Source organism: Dasypus novemcinctus, chromosome 15, assembly GCF_030445035.2.
Source record: "Dasypus novemcinctus isolate mDasNov1 chromosome 15, mDasNov1.1.hap2, whole genome shotgun sequence".
Lineage (NCBI taxonomy): Eukaryota > Metazoa > Chordata > Mammalia > Cingulata > Dasypodidae > Dasypus > Dasypus novemcinctus.
In genome coordinates, this window is record NC_080687.1 from 32,998,108 (window position 1) to 33,018,427 (window position 20,320).

The 20,320-nt window shown below is 36.8% G+C and overlaps 1 protein-coding gene across 5 annotated transcripts in view; it reads left to right on the plus strand.

Moving 5' to 3' along the window:
- FGF14 (fibroblast growth factor 14) overlaps positions 1-20,320 on the plus strand; it is a 721,002-nt gene that overhangs the window by 642,446 nt on the left and 58,236 nt on the right. The window lies entirely within an intron of this gene.

Genomic DNA, 20,320 nt, shown 5'->3' on the forward strand with positions numbered 1-20,320 from the left:
TACTGCAGTAAATCCTACCAGATAAAATTAGAAAAAGGAGGGAATTCCTGATTGACAAATAGAAAAAGAAAAAAAAAGGGGGGGGGGGATAGTCAATAAGCACAGAGTAAAAGGAGTTTCTTATTAAAAATAAAAAACCATTGTAAACATGGATTTTGGGGACAATTAAAAGAAAATGAAAAGAAAATGTTAGAATTAGATCTTAATCAAAGTAAGTAACGGGCTGAGTAGATGATGGAGATGGGGCCCAAGAGGAAGAATGCAAGAGTCATAAGATAGGAATAGTATTGAACATCTGTTTAAAGGCCAAAAGCAGGGAGAAGGGAGCTCTTATGTGTATATTCTTTACAATAAAACAAAAAAATACAGAGAGGGTATTTCATGGAAACATTAAGGGTAAAATATTCTGAAAAATGTCTAAGAATAAAGGCATAATAAATAGACTTTAATACACAGTTCTTATTAATTTAATATTTATAAGATATTGATATTTTTATTTAGTATATTATTTATTATTTTATCTTAGGAAATTAATAATATTTTTAAAGACTTCCATATGTTCATTCCAAAAATTAGTCTTCTCATCCCCATTTTCTATAGGATAAGTTCTTATGATCCTTTGAGTTTTAGTGGAATCTTAAAATCAGAAAACACATGAAGCTCAGGTAAAGGATAGTCAGTGTTTAAATTTCTGAAGCAATCCAAATGACCAGAGCCCCTCCTAGAATGCCTCTGTGACTAGAATTCATGACAGCAGAGGAGTTTGTGAAAGATTTTAGGAAGAGAGGGTCTGATTTGATGGACAGTAAAGAAAATGATTTTCTAGATGAGTCACAAGTTATATGAGGTAGAAAATAAAGGCAATGTCTTACAAAACTTAACACAGTGATCAGAAACTGGGACACGAAGACACCTGTGAAACCCTGAAAAGGTAATGCTAGAAATTAAAAGGAAGTTGTATTTGATACTTATTGACCTGTGAGCGTCAGGAGTAAGGGAGGAAGAAAAACCTCCCCGTGAGTTCCCAAATGACGAGCTTGGAGATGAGGAAGAGCAATGTGGATGATGGGAAGCATAGCACTTGGGAGAAATGATTTCTTAAGGAAGACTGTGCCATTCCAGACTTAATTCTTACTATGGAAAGAGAATGAAAAAACCCTTGGACATGCCCAGATACACAACAGTGAAAAAGTAGGTAGTTCCGGAAACAGTTATTTATGAGTCGTGGTGATTTAACCTGAGCTAGTGACTACACCGCTAACAAGAAGCTGTGTATGGGGGAGAGAGCAAACCAAACCATGGATCCTTCTGTGGCAGGAAAGAAGAGGGTCTTACAATGAATAGGCATAGTCAAAAGGCCCAAAGAGCAATGAGAAGTAAGATTTCCCTTAAGTCAGGGAGCATCTTGGAGAAAACAAAAGGTGAAGAAATGTTTAAAATACTAGAGAGATAGAGCTGGTAATGTTTCTAGAATTGAAAAGTAAATCCTTCTAGTTGATATTACAAATAAAAAATAAGGGATTACATGGAAAATGCACTCTGAAAAATTTTATTAAATGCCAACAACTCCTCCCCCCTTGTATTTGGTTTTGAAATTGATTGCATTCAAAGTAAGCAAAGAAAACAAGCATGGAATGTCCACACCACATTAAAAGAATTGATTAGCTCTCTCTGATGGCAACATGCTTTAGATTTTTAAGTTAATTAATCGAGTATTCATTCTCAAGATTGCTGCTTTTTATTAAACTAGCAGATATTTCAGAATATTCCTCAGTGCTTATGTACATGTGTAGATTTCCTGGAGGGAGAATGGTGATTACGGTCCCCCAAATTAATTTTCCCATTCAGAGCCCTAATTACCAGTTAATTGCTCTAATCTGACAGCAGCGGCCTAGACGGGTAAATCAGAAGGCAGGCATTTCTGCAACCTCCAATTAGCTGGGTGGTTTCCCCAATTGCCGAGGCACTTAGCAGTAGTGTGCCTGCACGTCTGTGCCATGCTAGCTGAAGTGCCCTGGTGATTTTTTTAAAAGATAAATAAAAAAGGTCATTGGAAATAGCCAGGCATTTCTGTATGACTTAAACTTCTCAGTGGGCAGAGGCAATCAATGGTGTAATAACAAACACCAAACCCAATTACAATCCCACATACCATGGGGTAACAATGTAAGGGCCCTGGAACAGTACCAGGGCAATCACTGATGATGGATGGAGGCTGTGAGCTGTCTGAAGAGGATGATGGAATAGAGGAGGATGTTGTGTACCTAGAATGAAAACCAGGCTGACGTGCTCCTAGGATTTACAGACAATACTCAGAAAGCACAGAGAGTTTCTACTGAGAACCATGCATGTTATACATTGAGGAAACGGAGCTGCTGAAGACATGGTCATTTTCTTCAGGAGTTTATAATCCAACAGGAAAAACGAATGAGTTAACTTGTAATTAAAATGCAATATGGGGGAGGGAGGACAGGTTATGGATGGAAAAATAATAAAACCTGAAAAAGTAAACAGATACAATATGATAAAGGTAAGGAGAGAGAGTTATGGGAATCCATGAGAGGGATACTAATAAGTTTGATTCACAAAAACAGGGTCAGGCATTCACTCATACAGTAACAATCACAAAAATGGGTAATAATAGCTATTCAATATATTGAAGAGTACTTTATGGTTTTCAAAGCACATTTATAGATTCTGTCTTTGTTATTGAATTAGTGTTACAATTACTCGGGCAATATATTGAAAGAAACACCATTAATTAGTCACATGGATAGCATTACATTTTCTGAATTGTAGTCCAGGCTCTTTCCATGCTGCTTATTTTGTTTTGTCCATTCATTTTGGGGGAAAACAACAGAATTAGCCTGGGAATCTGCCTTTTGAATAGTATATGACATGAAGTAATTGGGAAGACAAAGTAGATTGTATATTGGAAAGTATGACAGGATCAAGTAGTAACCTGACTTAACTTATCATTGTTGACCTCCCTAAATGTTTTAGCAAAATATATTGGCCAGCTTGGAGATAGTCAAAATATTATTTAGTTTTTTAAAAGTCTCACCATCAGCCTCCCAGCAGCATGTTTAAATGCTATTTAGTTTAGTAGTTAGCAATCATGAGAATAAACCCAAGAATGAGACAAATTGGGAAAACACGTTCTTTTTGTTGTTGTGAATTGACAAATAAAACAAGTCTTTCCCTATGTCCATTTCCTGTTTTTGTAGATAAGTGGGTAAAAAGGTAGAAACAGACAGTCCACAGTGACAGTTTAATTAATATACACCAAATGCACTTAGTGCCAGTGCTTTTATAATTCTGTAAAGTGGGGTAAAAGGCATGGTCTGAGACATGAGCTGATGCCTTCCTACGAGTATGTCAGACCAGTGACGGGCACAGTGATGACAGTAGTTAGCAGCCAGTTCTGTTGGTGGATATAGAGTCAGCATGACATCAAGGGGCTGGCTGTCTCAGCCAGGCTCCTGGACACAGACGCAGGCAGTGTGCCAGATGGTGAAGGGCCCGGAGGACCACCGTTCACCTCGCCAGTAGGTGGTCATGAAACTTAGCAAAGATTTTTTTGATTGCTCTCTGTCCTCAAGCACGGTGAGCATCAGGTTCTCACAGGGTTGGTATGTGAACATGAGAAGCAAGCAGATAGCAAGGAAAACAAAATACTAAAGACCTAAAGCTATATCAATGTTGCATGCATGGACACATTTTTATGGGGGAGAGATGTATTTTTATGTGAAATATATAAGGATTGCACATCTCCTTCTGCTCAGATAGAAAGAAGACTGAGGGAAAATGGGTGTACTTTGGAAGACATGGGGGAGTCTGATGTTCTGACTTTATGGGAACAGTATGAATAAAGCTGGAGGCGATCCTGAGAGCTATTAATGAAATCGATGGCCAAGGCCCAGCCTACACCTTTCATGACCTCACAAAACCACTGTTGGAGTCCACCCTGGCCTCTCTACTCCTCTCTTGCAGCACTTGGTCCCATGGATTATAGCTTACTAATGTACAACACTGCACAATGTCTTCCTTTCCCATCAAAACAAAGATCAAGTCTGATTTGTTCATTATGGTATACCTCTGCTTGTCACACACAGCAGATGGTAAATAAATATGTTGACCCACAAAAACCAGGAAGAACCACAAGTGGGAGAAGGGAAAGATTAAATAAGAATGGACAAATGAACAGGACATGGGAAGGCTACATTTGGGATGTAGTACAATTCAAGCATTGAAGTTATTAAAGAATCTTCCGGACAACAGCAATTAAAAATGAAGTATGATTAAAGTTTAAAAGGAAGAAAAAATAATGTCAGAGAGTAAACAAGAAATGTGTTCCCCAGAGCACACATATGTTAATGGCATTGAGCAATGTGGCAACCCAGTTATAAATGGCTTCAGGAAGATGGGGCATATGCTAAGACTTGAATTTAAATAAAATTGATAGGAGAAGGAACTGCATTCCTTCTCCTGCCCACCCCCAAAAAGGGGGAGGCAGAGTATGGAAAAGACCCTGGCAGCAAAAATGAGTAGGGCACATTTAGGAGACTTCCCTGAACTGGAAGTTATTAAGGAATGGTAGGGGTTAGGGTAAAAATGCATATTGGGGCCACATTGTAAATGGCAATTTCCAAGCTACAGTGTTTGAAATTTGAAAGGTGGGCAGTGATTTTTGGAGAAAACTTTTAGGAATATTAATTTGGCAATAACGTACAGGATGATTAATAATGAAGAGGAACAGAGAACAGAGTCCAATTAAAATGGATAACCAACAAAACAATGAGAATGGACCTACCCCATCCCCAAAACAAGGAGTATCTTCAACTGCAAGCAAAACAATTCCATCCATCTGCCTCATAATATCTATGTTCCTTCTCAGCCTGAAGCTGTCACAGCAGACGTTACCCCAAACCCCTCAAGACTGAGGAATGAACAAAAATGGGGTCTGGGGGTGGGGGGGAGGGAGGTAGAAGTAACCACTGACCAAAGCAGATCTGTTGTTAGTGTAGTTGTTAACTGTAATCCAGGTGTGAGTCCACATGGATATGAAATATGATATTTGCAGTGAAAATAGTAGGGATAAGATTAATGCAAGGCATAGACATAATTTAAATAAGAGTTAATAGGACATGCTCATTATTTGGTGAAGTAGTTAAATAGGACCAGTCTTTAGTGACTTCACCATAATATATTGGTTGAAAAAATTCAGGGCAAGGAGCCAGATGGGGACATGAAGAAATACTGCCTTGCTTGGAGACATGATGGCAAAAACCCAAAATGTGAATGCTCAGTAGGCATAAGGAGACAGAGAATTGGCATTCAAATGGAAGGTCAGTCATAAAAATGGAGAAATAAAGTTGTGAAGCTGCAAAAGAGAACGAATTTGCTAAAGGAAAAACCATAGCACGAATAGATCTCATACCAAATCTTAAGGGATATCCATATTCAGTAGAGTTGGAAAGAAGGAGACTCAGAGAAGAAGGAGAAACTTTGCATTTTATTGATTCAATTGCCTGTAGGTTTGGTGATCTGCTTGTACAAATCTTCATTTATTTCTCTCCCGACCCAGATTCTGAGTCACATAGTGTTACCTGTAATATTAGTCAGTTAGCTAAAAATGAATAAAGTCTATCTAGCTTGCTAAGCTTCTTTAAAAGTTATTTTACAGCTGGATCATGCAGACACAGATCTAAAACACCAGGCCTCAAATCCAGGCAATCATCTACTAGGTGTATACCCTTGGGTAAGATCCTTAAATTTTAAAACCTGAGACCTCAGCTGCACAATGATGGTGAAAGACTTTCCCCGATGCTTTTTTATAATTAAATGTAATAATGCAGATAAAGGGACTGTACCAATTCTCTGGCATATTTGGTAAATATTAGTTACCTATTCTTCCCTACCTTCTCAGAAAATACAATATTTAAATTCAGTATTTATGTCTACCTCTCATTCATTTATTTAATCTTAGAGCTTTTATCATGATCGGGCACTTTTCCAGCTGCTGAGATTATAGCATACAAAAAAAGATAAAGTCTAGTCTGCTTGAGGCTTATAGACTAGAGGGAAAAAGAGAAAATAAACAAGGAGACTGAAAATATAAATATCATTTCAGGCAGTGATAAGTTCTGTAAGAAAAATAAAGCAGGATAAGAGAAGGAAAAGATTGTGTAGGGGTAGTTCTGCTTTAGATATGACAGTAAATGCAGTGAGAAGTAAAGGCAGAGCCACGGGCAGGTTGGCAGAAGCACTAGAGTGCACACAGCACGCAGTCCAGGAGGTGGCAGTGAGTTCAGCACATGTGAGGAAAAGCAAGAAGGCGGGTGGTGTGGCTGGACTGGTTTGAGTTTTGTTAGTGGTAAAAGCTGTCAACCAGGGTAAAAGCTTGTAAATACATTGAGCTATAGTAGAGTTTGCTTTTTTTTTTTCCTTCCTAAGGGTGATGGGAAGACATTGGACATTTTAGAACAGGGAGATAGCCTCATCTCCTTTGGAGAACAGTGGAAGTTCCTAAATTTGATTAAAGAAGTGCTTGCTAAACCTCTGTTTGTGCTTTTCTGTGCTGCCTATTTCTCCCCGACACCGTAATCTATGTATCAGTTCTGTGTGCTGAGATCTGTTCTACGCGAACTGGAGTGTTCACTGCCCACTCCCCTTTTTTTCTTTAACATTTAACCTAATTTTATTCATGCTTACCTTGGAACAGGGAATAGATCATTCAGTAAAAACATACAGTAAAAACAACATGTATTGGTATATACGACTTTTAAATTATAATAAGAATGTACCTTTATTACTTCCATGCACAAAAGTCTAACATTTCAGGGTTTTTTTTTTAATGCCAGAAAAGATATTTCAAAGTCTGAAGAGAAAAAAAAACAACACTATTTTAAACAGTTTGGGAAGTTCTTGTTTTTCTTTTCCAAAGAAGAAAAAATCAAATTTCCAGTGTTCCATACCTTCCCCTTCCCTGCTTCAAACAGACAAAATTAGCAAAACAACAAACAAAAATCCCACCATGTGTCATTAGATACAGTTCCTTTTTTTTTAGATAAAGATTCTGGTAATTACAAGTCAGTGACAGAGACTTTGACTTTATGTTTAAGAACAAAAGTAGCAAAGACTTTAAGTTGTAGATTGGCATCCACATAATGAATCCATTCAACAAAAATGTTGCAAGAATTTCTTAGAAAAAAAAGTTAGAGCATATGGTGCTTCACAACTGTCTGCTAGAAAACCACAAAATCATAGAAATATTTCTGGCTGCTACGATACTGTGAACCACAGCTACCTCCAAAAGTTAGAGCATAGCAAAGGGACCGAAGATGGCTCTACAACTCCATGTAGTATTTTACAATTTGTTTCCCTTTAGCTAGTAATAGTAAATCTATCAAGAAAAATTTTGGAACAGTTTATTAATAATCATTTACTTTAGCTATATCTTAACCTTAAACAGTAGGTGTTTAATGTCCCCACCCTATCCTTCAAGATATGAAAACTGATGTGCAAGGATATTAAGTGAATTACTCAATGCCATTCATTTAATAAGTAGCTGGGCCAAGACCCCAAGCTCAGGTCAGGCTCCAAAGTCTAATTCATGATATAACTTACCATAGAGCAGTAGGGAGATATTTCAGAGTATTAGATTTACTAAAAAAGGAAAAAAGATATTAATTGTTTTGTGCCTAAAACAATTTCATTAGAGAAATGTGTAGCTCATGTAGTTTATCTTATTGCTCATCCATAACATTATAATTTGCGAGAAAAGGTGTCAATTTCTCCAGTTGTAAATAGAATAGTCAAACCAAATTGCCGTTAGAACATATTAAATAAACCTAATTACCACTGGACATTAAATGAGCATCTTAAGATAACAGTAATGACACAAGTGCTTTTAATGGAATATTCAGATCAACAGTTTAAACCCCAAATATTTATAACTTCCGATTAGTACATACAAGTTTATTGATTTATATGCCCTTTATGGTCAGGGCTTTTTTACTTCAATGAGAAGCACTTCAGAAATATTTCAAAATGGAATTAAAATCAATTTAAACACAGATATTTTTACCTAAATAATATTGAGGTACATTTTTCTCTCAATTACTACTTCTTTGGAAAGTCTATTAATCACTACAGTAAATTAAAACAATGAGAGGCATGAACCTCTCTAAGACTTTGAGTATAATATTTGCTGTTGTGATTTTTTTTCATTTTTTAAATTAGAGCACTTGAAGGTTTATAGAAAAATTATAAAGAAATTACAGAGTTCCTATATACTGCCCCCACATAGCTTTCCCTCTTAACATTTTGCATTAGTGTGATACCTTTGTTATAATGGATCAAACAAATTTGATATAATATTTGCTATAGTTCATAGTCTACATTAGCATTCACTGTGTCATATATTTCTATTGAGTTTTTTGTTTTAATTTTTATTCTGGTAACATATACAACCTAAAATTTCCCATTTTAACCACTTTCAAATATACAGTTCACTAGTGTTAATTACATTCACAATGTTGTACTAGTGTCACCAGATTTCATTATCACAACTTTTCCATCATTCCAAATAGAAACTGAACCAATCCAACACCAAGCACCCCACTCCTTACCCCAACCCCAGCCCCTAACAAGCTGTAGTCTAGTTTCTGACTCTATGAATTGGTTCCTTCTAATTTTCCCAATAAGTGAAATCATACAATATTTGTTCTTCTGTGTCTTGCCTACTTCACTGAGCACAATGTCCTCAAGAAAGTTCATGCATGCTGTAGCACATACCAGAACTTCACTCTCTTCCAAATGGAATAACATTCCACTGTATGTATACACCACACTTCCTTTGTTCATTCATCCATTAATGTACACCTGGCTTGCTTCCATATTTTTAGCAACTCTCAACAATACTGCCATAAACATTGATACTGAGATATCTGTTTTCAAGGCCCCCATTTCAGTTCTTTTGGCTATATCCCTATATGTGGGATTACTGGGTTAAATGGTGATTCTGCACATAACTCTCTGAGGAAACACCAAACTTTTCCATAACGGCTATACCATTTTACATTCCCACCAACAATGAACAAGTGTTTCTATTTCTCCACATCCTCTCCAATACTTGTTATTTTCCTTTTTTAAAAATGGTAGGCTTTTTATTGGGGGTGGGATGGTATTTCATTGTGGTTTTGGTTTGCATTTCCCTAATGGCTAATGCCGTTGAACATCTTTTTATGTGTGTGTGTGTATGTGTGTTTGCCATTTGTTTATCTTTGAAGAAGAGTCTACTCAAGTCTTTTGCCCATTTTATAATTGGGTTGTTTATCTTTTGTTACTACTCAGATGTAGAATTTCTTTATTTATTGTGGATTTTAAACCTTTATTGGATATGTTGTTTCCAAATAATTTCTCCCATCTGTCGGTTGCCTTTTTACCTTTATGATAAAGTCCTCTTCTGCACAAAAGTTAATGTTTTGATAAAGTCCCTGTTACTGTCTTTTTATGGCAGTAAAACCGTGTTCCAATTTCTAAATTTGGAAAGGACTTTTATTATGGTTAATATTTACAAATGACATTTTTGTCATCTGAATAAAGTCCCACCTGCAGTCTCTGAAACTTTTGAAGAACTGTTTAATGTCACACAAAGTTAAGGAGATTTGAGCAACTAATCAAGGGACATCAGGATTGGGAGGGAAAGCAAAGTAGAGAAGATGATTCTTTGACATCTGCAATGATGTCATTTGTCATTTATTTCTGTTAATTGAGAGATATCTCAAGAAAATGATGTAGAGTACTAATAATCCATGATAGTTAGGGACAAGAAAATTCACAAATTGGTCTCAGATATCTTGGAAGAAACAAGAGAAGTAGAAGCACTTTCTTTAATTACAGTCTGTATCTATCAATAAATAAACACACATTCATACCTGTACCCAAACACATACATCCATATTCAAAACTCATAGTCCATTCTATAAACACTTCACAGAGAAGAGGGAAATTTGTTTGGGCCAAAAGAGTCAGGCTCCATTGATGGAATAGAACCTGAACAGAGCCTTGAGAATGATTAACATTTGATAATGGGGAGCAGGGGAGAAAAACATTACAATCAGTGAAAACAGCATAGATGAAAGCTGGAGCCAATGAGCATATTGTATGTGCAAGTCAGCAAGGAGGTTGGCCTGACTGCTGGGAAGAGACTGCCTTTGGGGTAGGTTTGAGAGAGCATTGGCTATAAGGTGATAATAGTTGATGAAAGTTCAGGCTTGCTCTAATAAATGAACTGTTTACATAAGGAAAAACCATGATGGATTGGTGTTATAATAGTCCCTGTGGTATGGGTAGCACTGGCAGATGGTGGATGATAGGCTGGCTTCACTGATAGCAGTGAGCATCATGAGACCAAAATATGAATGAGATTTCAAAGGAAGGATTAACAGAACTTAACTGCACTCTACCAGTTTCCATTGGGTGGAGTGACATATTACAATCACTTCTTAAGTAAATAATTTGGCAGCCTGGACTTTCCTTTGCCTGATTTGCCTACACCAGAACCTTAGCCATTTGATTTATCAGCTACTCTTACCAAGTAGCTCCAGGATATGCTTCCCTGCACATGTTTAATCACAATTTCATTACAGTATGCATATAGATTTTTCCCCTCTGGGGCTTTAAAGTACATTTTGGGTTTAGAGAAAGTCTAAAATCTCTCTCTCTAACCTTGAGATCAAATTAATGCTATTTTAGATTCAAAACTTCCTCCTGCAAACGGCAAACAATTAATATAATTGAAAGAGATTTGAATCCCAGATGTTTATGCATTTGTGAGCTCAAAGTCTTCCCTCAGGGAGTCGCTCTCTTTGCAGTTAGATATACGATGGAAGGGCAGCCTCAAAGGAAGCAAACAGTGTCAGTTAAATTCAGATGTCAAACCTGGCTCTTTGGTGATGGCCCTGGAGTATAACATGGTTATGCTAGGTCTCACATCAATTTCTGAATTTTGCCAATTATGATATTACAAAGAGTGACTAACAAAGACTGGCATCTTAACAAATGACCATTTTCTTAATGACTATTCCTTCTTTATTCCCCAGCAGCAGAAAAAATCCTTTTTCTTTCTTTTTTAAACAATGCAAGTCTCCACTGATTCTCATGTAGAGAACTATCCGTAGATATTTGCAGTAAGAACCACAAGAGTGGTGCTCCTCTCAAGGAGCTTAGAAGTTAGATGAAGAGACAGATAAATACCATGAAAAGAGAGCTTGAAGTACTGAGTTGTGTTCTGTCAGAGGAATGGAAGGGACTCTGTGAAAGTACTTGCCTTTCCGGAGTAAAGATATTCTTTGAACGTGTTTGAGATCAACAGCAATATCATCAACTCAGTGTGTTCCTTTACTTTAAGATAGTTGTGGGATATGGGAACTCATGAACTAACATATTCTCTTTTTTACTACTTTTTTCTCTTAGGTTGGCTAACTTTCCACACCATTCTGCCTAGAAGAAGGACTGTGCATGTTCTTGCATTTCCTCTGGCAGCCTTTAGATTCATCTGCCTGCTTATAAAGATTTGCAATGAGATGGCTGTTGAGATGTATTGGGGAAGAGCTTGGAGCATGCTGTTTTCTTAGTAGTATTTGTTGTTTGGCCTCTAATTACAAATATTTCAATAGTAGGGGTGGCATGTTTTTCTGCTCCCTTTTATAATACAGGAACTACCCGCAAGAGCAAGAAGCATAGCTTTGTAATACGTTGTGTGTGACCAGTTTCAACTCAGGGATGTGCTTTTGAGTAAGTGTTGGTTTTGTTCAGTGGGCTGGGATTTTCTTCTGCTCTTCTTTGCTTTAAACGATTATTTCTGAAGCTGTGGCCTTGTATCTTCTGAAGGGGTCGGCTTGAAAGCGGCCTTTTGCCAGCTGAGATCTGACACTGATCTGTATAAATTGGGAGGGGATTTACTGTATTATCTCTGAACTGAAAACCTACTCTCTGAATGGCAATCTGCGGAAGAAAACAACCTCTGATTGTTTCTGTGCTTCCTCTACACTGCCCTTGAGAAATGCATCCTAATAATTATGGCTTCACGTTAAGATGGCCATAATAACACCGAGCAATTTTCATTTTGGCATTTCACAGAACAACTGCCTTTCCAGAACACATTTCTAAATTTTAATATCATCAGGTTCTGGCTGATTAGCCAACAAATGCAGTTAAATAACAAGCTTTCACTCGGAGAGAGACGATGTAGAAAGAAAATTACTGTCTGCTATTCCCACTCATAATAATGGGACGTGTTGAAGGCCTGAGACATCTTTCTGGATACCTGTGTGTAATTTTCATCCATATTAATGAAACTGCTTAATGTGTCATATGAATAAGGAAATAGAACTGTAGGAGGTAGTCTCTATTGACTGGGCTGGTTTCTAATTTCAGAAAGTTATAAAATACTTTCATGGATTTTCTTGAAAAATATTGCCTTGAATATATTTTATAATTACTCTTAGAAGTGCATTGTTTCTAACTGAGAGGCCTGTGCATGTGGCCAGGACAGCCTAGCTCATGTGTATAATTGATAGCAATGAATGATTTTAAATGGTAAAAATGCCTTTCCCCCTTGGCTCAGTAACTATTAATATCAAATGAAGGCACATCCTGACATCAAGGGGGAAACAGCCTCCTTGCCTTTCCAATTTCATTTAACATTCCCTTTTGACTTCCAGGAAATCCTCTGGGCATAACTGCAGTTTTTCCCTGGTATCCTTATCCTCCCGTAAGGCTTCCACTCTTTGCTTTAGTAATCAGCACAGGGAAACAACTCTAATTGCATCTGTTTTCTTTCCTAAAATATGTTGCTTAAATGTAAGAGAGAATGACTTGGCAACCGGACTCCTCCACTCCCCTTGCCTTTCAGAATTTCTCAACTCTTCTTAAGAGTGTGGTTTCTCCTTATGGAGACTTTGATTTGGTTCCATTTATAAAAATAGCAGCTATTTAAATGGGAAAAGCTTTCTTTTATATTATCTTTGGGCCAAATGTTTTTCTAAAAACACACATTTTGTATTTTCTAGCACAGGAGAAGAATTCTAAATGGATTCAGGATTCATTAAATCTCTAAGAGTCTCCTGTGGGTTAATGGATTCAACAACTAAGTTCACATAAGTGCAAAAATGAAAATGTGTGTATTAGAGAACTGTCCTATGTAAATACATTACATATATGTGTGCGTGCCTTGTGACTGTATACACATACATAGACATTATATATATACAAAATGAAAGTTCATATATTAATCCACAATTATATTTATTTCCTATATGGAATTTTATATAGTGACTTTTAGAAAGGGAGAAGTAGCCATTATAAGTTGTTGCTTAAATCCTGTTTTCTCTACTTCTGAGAAGAAAAAAAAAGTATTATCCTGTCAGCCTCTGTTTAAACATTCCTAGTGCCAAAGGGTAGCTGTGGATGGGGGTGGAGGGTTGGATAGGTTGGGGTAAACAGAGCTTCAGAAGCACCATAATGTCCTGCAGCTCTTTTAGCCACATTAAGTACATATAAAAGCTAAGGAAAACATTGAGCTTGCTATGCTAACAGTTTCGATATGAATCCCTTAGCTCTGCACCCCGCTCTGTGCCAGCGTGCTCTATGCTTTAAGCCCTTCCAGTTAGAAACTGGTTTCTAGTGATAGAGACATGATTTTAGAAGATGTTCTAATTATTTCCGATAGAGTATTTATATTGAGACACATTGGTTTGACCAATTACACCTTATTTGCCCTTCTGGGGCAATATACAAAAGTGAGTCTAATCTATTTTTGATTCTTCAAATATTTGGAAACGGCTATTATATTCCACAAATCTCAACTTTCCCAGCCTAAACTGCCTCACGTTCTTTAAGCATTATTAGTAACATTTATCAATTATCATAACAATTGCTTATATTTCTTTATCACTTTAGAGTTTCCAAAGCACCTTCACACATTTCTTGTTATACCTATAGTAACAACTGTCGGTTCTTCATTTTGTAAATGTGGAAACCGAGGCTCAGAAAGGAAAATTACATGCCTTAATATTTGATTCAGTAAGTACTTACTGAGTGCCTACTGCTTGCCAGCCATGGTAGAAAATCCTGAGATCTAAGAGGAAATGAAATAAGTATTGTCCCTGCTCTTGTAGCTCTCATGGCCTAGTAGAGAAGACATACAAATCATTAAAGAAGCTAGTAGTCATAACTGTGCCAGATTCGTGCCCTTGTCACAAGTTTTTTGCTTCAAACAATTCTGTGGGGATCATTATTTTCATTTAAATGGACACACCACTTGTGTTAATGGAGCCCCAGCTAAGCAGTTATTTGACAGTGGTCTTCTGGGCATGAGCCCTTCTTGAGATACATTTTTCCATCATGTCACCTTAGAGTCGGGTAAGGTCTACAGTTACTTTAGAAAAAACTTTACATAGATTCTATATTAGTCAGCCAAAGGGGTGCTGATGAAAAATGCCAGAAATTGGTTGGCTTTTATAAAAGATATGCATTTGGGGTAGGAGCTTACAGATACCAGGTCATAAAGTATAAGTTACTTCCCTCACCAAAGTCTATTTGGAGCAAGATGGCTGCCGACATCTGCGAGGGTTCAGGCTTCCTGGGTTCCTGTGTTCCTGGGGCTTGCTTTTCTCTGGGTTCAAGGTTCCTTTCTTCCTGGGGCTGGTTTCTCTTTCCTCTGTGTGCTGACTTCACGGGGCTCCAGCTTAGGTCTTCAGCATCAAACTCCAACATCAAAACTTCAACATCAGAAACCTTCAATTCTGTTCTTTGCAATGCCTTTTATCTGTGAGTCCCCACCCCTTGGTGGGTGGAGTCTCAACGCCCTAATCATGCCAAGGTACAGATCAGATTACAAACATAATCCAATGTTTCTTTTTGGAATTCATCAATAATATCAAACTGCTATACTCCACCCTCTGAATTCCAAAAAGACATTATAATATTTTTTAAAAAATAACCTTATATCACTAACAATGCAAGCACTAAATCATATCACAATCAATTTAAAGAAATACAGTTTGTCTGGGGGCAAGCTCCTATTTGGTATAGGCCTCTGAAACTTACAAAACAATTTATCTGTTTCCAATACACAAATGGACAGACATAGGATGAACATTTTCATTGCAATAAGGAGAAATTGGGAGGGAACATGAGTCATGGGTCCTCTACAGTTCAGTAAACCTGCAGGGCATCCTCCATTCGATTTCAGTCTGACAGTCATTCTTAAGATAATGGTTTCTTCTCCTGGGAGCCATATGGAGACCCACCCTTTCCAGAGTCTTGCCCAATGGCCATTTTCTTGGTTCTTCCCTCCTCAAATATTTGGGTGTCAACCAAACTCCAGACCTCTCTCTCCAAGAGTGTTGGGGTGATTGCCACATCTTACCCAATCTTTGGGTTAGAGTCTTAACCCCCCTAGCAAAGTGATGTGAAGACAACATTCCCCCTCACCTTTGGCATACAGGCTCAACCCTCTCAGAGCAATGAATTGACCACTTGGCCTTCCCTAATAGAAGACAGGTCTTCTTTTGGAGGACAGGTGCACCCCTCTCAAACCTGTGGAGTGCTGACCTTAACCGCCTTAACATTCCTTGGGGAATATGCTCCACCTTCTTTGTACCCTGGGGCAGCAAAGCTCTCCCAGAACATCGGGTGGGTACATCCACCCTCTCCAACTGCTGGGGTAAACTCACCCTCTCTGTACACATGGGTGGGGTTCCTCTCTTGGCTCAAGGTGATGTCCTAATTCCAGATCTCAGCTTCCATGGTTTTCCTCTTAAAGCTCTTTCTCCTTCAGTCTTTCCTTTCCATGTCCCTTTTATTCCAGGTTGACAGTGGTTTTGTTCATTCAGTTCTCTCAAAAAGTCTGTTGGTTTAGCATGCAGGAAGCAGGGATCCAAGCCTTCAGACAGTAAGACTTTCCACAAGTCTTTCTGCCATAACTGCATCTTCAATCCTGATTTACAAGTTCCAAGATTAGTTAAGTACTCCAATAGGGCACTTTCATTGGGAAGCTTGATCTCCAGAGGCTTGGAATTTCCAGAATCAGTTTCTGTTTTCTTTGTTTCTGACAGCATCTCTATCTCTTCTAGCATTTTGCTATAAGCTGCAAGCAGAAGCCAAGCTGCATTCTCTGGAATGGAATTGGAAATGTCTTCAGCTAAATGCCCAGGCTCACCATTTACAAATTCTACCTTCCATAAAACACGAGGAGTTAATCTTGCTAGGTTCTCTGCAAATTTAAAACATGGATTGCCTTTCCTCCAGTTTCCAATAATAGTTTCATCATTTATTTTAAGGCATCATAAAAAAGTCTCTTTAGCATCCATATTGCTATCAACAGTCTCTTCAAAGTGTTCTAGGCCTTTTCCATCAAGCATCTCACAATTCCTCCAAAAAATACCCCTTACCCATTTATAAAACCGTTCCAGAATGCCCTAATCAAACTCAATCATGCCAAGGTACAGATCAGATTACAAACATAATCCAATATTTCTTTTTGGAATTCATTAATAATATCAAACTGCTACAGATTTCTAACAAATTTTATTTTACCAGCTCTTTTCTCATTCTGATTTGCCAGTATCCCTTTGAATGCTTATTTTACCCCTCTAACATATTAGCTTTTAAATGTTCTGTTCATCTGCAAGTTTTGTGAAATTGTGTCCACCAGCATCCTGTCAAAAATGCCCACCAGTGTCTGGTGTAAAAGGAACACACATTTTACCTATTAGTCATAAATTGGATTTCCTTGGGCATTTACCATCCTCTCCAAAAGCATTTGATTAATCATCTGTAGATGAGAAACTGGACTAGAGAATATCTTAGGGATTTCCATACATTGATAGGTATATGATTTTAATATACTTTAAAGTGTTAGGCTGAGTTTTGCAAATCAATTTCCTCTGTGTGCCATGAGAAGGAAATGCAGGGCATACATTGATATGGACTGATGGGCATCACTTCTACTCTTCATGATGGAAAGAAGTAAATTGGCATACATTGAGCCAAAAAACATACAAAATGGCCAGCTGTATATAACAGTCTTTAAAAAATGGTGTGTCATTGAAGACAATGGCTCCACAAATTTCCCATTCATTTCTTCCACTATTATTTTTCCTTAACATTTAGAAACCATCACGCAACAGGCTAATTATAAATAACTAAGCCAAATTAATTATTTAGAGATAATCTGTAATTTGAGGTCTTCAACTTCTACCTATTTCGAAAATTTATCTTTGATTCTACAAGTGATATCCCTCATAGACTTCTTCCAAAAATTTCCCTAATAAAGGGGAATCCTTAATTTTCTAACTTTAATTCTGCAATTTATTTTGGCTTTGAACTTGAGTAATTTGTGCGTTCATTTTTCTTAATCTTGCTTCATTGAGTTAAATAATTTATCTGTTTTATGGTTGTAATGTGTGCTACAATTTATTCATGCCATTGTCTTAAAGTTACCAATTAGAATTCAAATTTCATTAACAGAAAATTTTATCCACTTTCAACTGGAGAAAAATAGGAAGTAATAGAAACCTAAGCTTTTCTATTCTTTGAGAGAAGAGAAAAGTTTTAAAAACACCCATTCTAAATGTAATGAATAATTTCTTCTATATGGGAAGCTTTGTACTGATAATGTGGTTTAATGGTGGGCTATTCAGAACACATGCCTGTGTAGAGCAATTTTGGAAATATTTTATTTCTCTAAAGATGACTTTACATTACCTAGATGAAACTGTGGTGGTTTAATTAACAAATAATGAATTGGCTTTTATATTATGCAGTTAAAAAATTCTTCTGGCACTTTCAATTTCTTAGTTCTTTGAAGTCTTCTCATAGCTACAGCCAGACTGTTTGTCTATAGCCTGAGAAAATTTCCCAGTTTCCTTGCCAACACCCCAATGAGTACCACACCCTCTTTCAATGATGCTGTTTCTTTCTTGTGAATTTGAACAGCTGCTGTATTTGAATAGATTATCTATTGTGTTTTACTGAAATGTACCAAAGGCAGGCAGCAAGTAGCATCTGTTGGAGATGATTATTGTTTTTTATGTTATTTTATTTTTTTAATCTTTAAAGAAGCTTTAGATTATATAAATGTTACATCAAAAAGTATAAGAGATTTCCATATACTCCATCCTCTCCTCCTCCCACACTTTCCCCATTAACAACATCTTTCATTAGTGTGGTACATTTGTGACAATTGATGAACATGTATTGAAGCATTGCTACTAACCATGATCTATGGTTTACATTACAGTTTATATTTGCACTGCACAATTTTATAGGTTTTGACAAAATGTACAGTGGCCTGTATCCATCATTGCAATGTCATGCAGGACAATTCCAATGTCCCCAAAATGCCCCCATGTTACACTTATTCTGCCCTTTCCCTCCCCTCAGAACCTCTGGTGACCACAGCCTCTATTTTTTAAATGCATATGCAAAAGTAAGGTGGTACAAGTAATAACAATTTGTGATTTTTTAAAGAAGTCATACACAAAAAAGTTGGATTCCTATTATGGATTAATCTGTACTCACCCCCACCCCCAAAAGAGGTTATGTTCAAGTCCTAAGCCCTGGTCCAGTGAATGCGATCCTATTTTCCAATAAAATCTTTAAAGGTATCGTTAGTTAAGATGAAGCCAAACTAGATTAAGGTTGGTCCTAATCCAATATGGCTGGTATCCTTAGACAAAGAAGAAATTTAGACAAGGTCAGTAGGAGAGAGGCAGAGGAGTACCGTGGAATGCCAGCAAACCAAACCGGCAGAAGCTAGACAGCCAAGAACAGACTCCAGGGGAGCCTGGCCCTGCTGGCACCTCGATATCAGACCTGACCTCCAGAAGTGAGACAAAAAAATGTTATTTTAAGTCACCCAGTTTGTGATGCTTTGTTATGGCAGTCCAAGGAAATGAAAATAGTTCCATCGAGTTATGTCTATTTTTATTTTTGAAATTATTAGTGTGTTTTCAACAAAGCAATTAAAACCAAATATGTAGAATCCCTGGAGTTCCACAAAACAGAATTTGAAAAACATTTAGTGAGTTTTATCTGAAAATGCTATCAACCCATTCCCTAAATTTACAGATCAGAGAATAAGCTATATGTCATGTATTAAGGACCAAATAAATATTCAAGACAACAACTCTGATTAAGTAAAAACCCAGATACATATTTGTGAAAACTATAATTTAGTAAATATAAGTTCATTGAAGCTCTATATCATGTTCAAAGTTTTCATTTGATGGCTTGATGGACTTACTACTTAATAAAATTGTTTCACATCAATGATGATAATGTACTGTTGCCTTTATCCTATTTTCAGCTTAGCCGTTATGAGAAGAAATCTTCTTTTGTCAATACTTGGGAAAAAAAAAAAGAGACCATTTCTTGCAGTAAATAACTTAAGCTTTGCAACATGTTAAATTAAACTTTTTATCATGTGTCTAATTAGCCTCAGTGTATTTGCAGAGGCTTTCTTAAACCGTATTTGCACGTTTAGAGATAGAATGCTAAAGCACCATTAATGAAATACATTGTCACCTTATCCTGTAGAGACTTGAGTATAAATCAGATTTTCTCTAGCATCTGATAGTTTATCAATTGTGTCTTTCAATGTGGCAAAGTGAAGTATGACATTCCCTTCATGTTTGCACCAAATCATCCTTCTGTACTATAGATAAGATATTTGTGCACTTCTAAGCATTCTCTAAAATTCCTTATCTTAATTAATATATTGGCAGTTTGAAAATAGTGTTGATGTGCTCTTCAACCTTGATCTTCTTGTGGTTTTAAATCCATGTCTATTTCTTACTGTTTATTGTTCATTTCCCTAATAAGTCCCTTGATGGTTCTATGTCATTATTTGATTTCAAATAATGCTCCTGGAACATTGCAATATATCCTTGAGTACTATTGATTGGGCTCTTTAGAAGTACAATATGTTCTATCCATGTTCTCCAAATCAACAGATATTTTTAAAGGATCAGGCTAAATATCTAAGCATTATGTTAAGCCATTTTGTTTATTTTAGCTTCTTACTTGATATTTTAGACTATGCATAATTAAGTGTCAATGCGTGATTTACATTTCTTTCTTGTTCTGTAGTTACAGAAACTTCATGTAAGAAAATAATTAGAGGCTTAAATTTTGTCTGATTAAGTAATTTTAACTGAATTTAGGTAATAAGACTAACACAAGCATTTCAGGCTGACTCTTTTAAAAAGTTTATTAACCATTAACTAAAAGTTAACTTGCTATGTAT